Below are 830 nucleotides of genomic sequence, written 5' to 3'. Positions count from 1 at the left end.
TCGCACAGTTATGCAAACAAATTTTAATTAACGGCATGTTATGAACAACAAAATAACAAGGGAAAGAGTGTCATACCAGTTGAAGATGTTCTTCAAACTTCGGCACTCCAAGCAACGGAAAAACTCCATGCGATCTACCAATCCCTAGAGGAAGCGTCGGCTGCAGCAACACGAACAACCGCGAACACGAACACTGTGGAGATGACAGGCGGTGGGTTAGCAGGTGCCTTCCTTTTTCCCTTACCACCATTCTTCTTTTTCCCCTTTGTAGAGTTAGAATTAGAAGATGCAGACTTCGTTCCTAAGGTCGAGCCTCTATGGAACGTCCTAGAGGATGAAGCAACATTTGCCTCACCCTTCTACCTCTCCTTACTTTTCAGTAAATATTGGCATGTCTACAACTCATTGAGAAGAGTTGTAAGGTTATATTTCACTTTGTTAAGAATCACATTGCTAACATAGTGCAGGAAGCTCTCCGGCAAAGAATGCAGGATTATGCTAACCTGGCTACCCTCATCAATAGTAGACCCATTCAACTCCGCCACATTAAAGCAGACCATCATGTTAAGCATATGTTCAAGAACAGAGGTGCCTTCTTCCATTTTTGAGTTGAATATGTATCTAAGAGCCTCATGCATAAATTGTTCAGAAAGACTTGCCAAAATGTAAGCTCTGGCCTTCTCATTCGCCCTTATCCATCGCTCGTATGCCTCCCGAACATTTCGAGTGACATTAGGAGCTGGAATAGAAGGACAAGCCTCCGTGAGAGAAAACATGAGATCTTTGATGATCAAGATTGTCGTGGTCATGTGTTTCCATGTTACGAAATT

The sequence above is a fragment of the Benincasa hispida genome, chromosome 6 (genome assembly GCF_027475165.1).
Source record: "Benincasa hispida cultivar pf3 chromosome 6, pf3_genome.v1.1, whole genome shotgun sequence".
In the NCBI taxonomy this organism is placed as follows: Eukaryota; Viridiplantae; Streptophyta; class Magnoliopsida; order Cucurbitales; family Cucurbitaceae; genus Benincasa; species Benincasa hispida.
Note: the sequence above shows the minus strand (reverse complement) of the source record.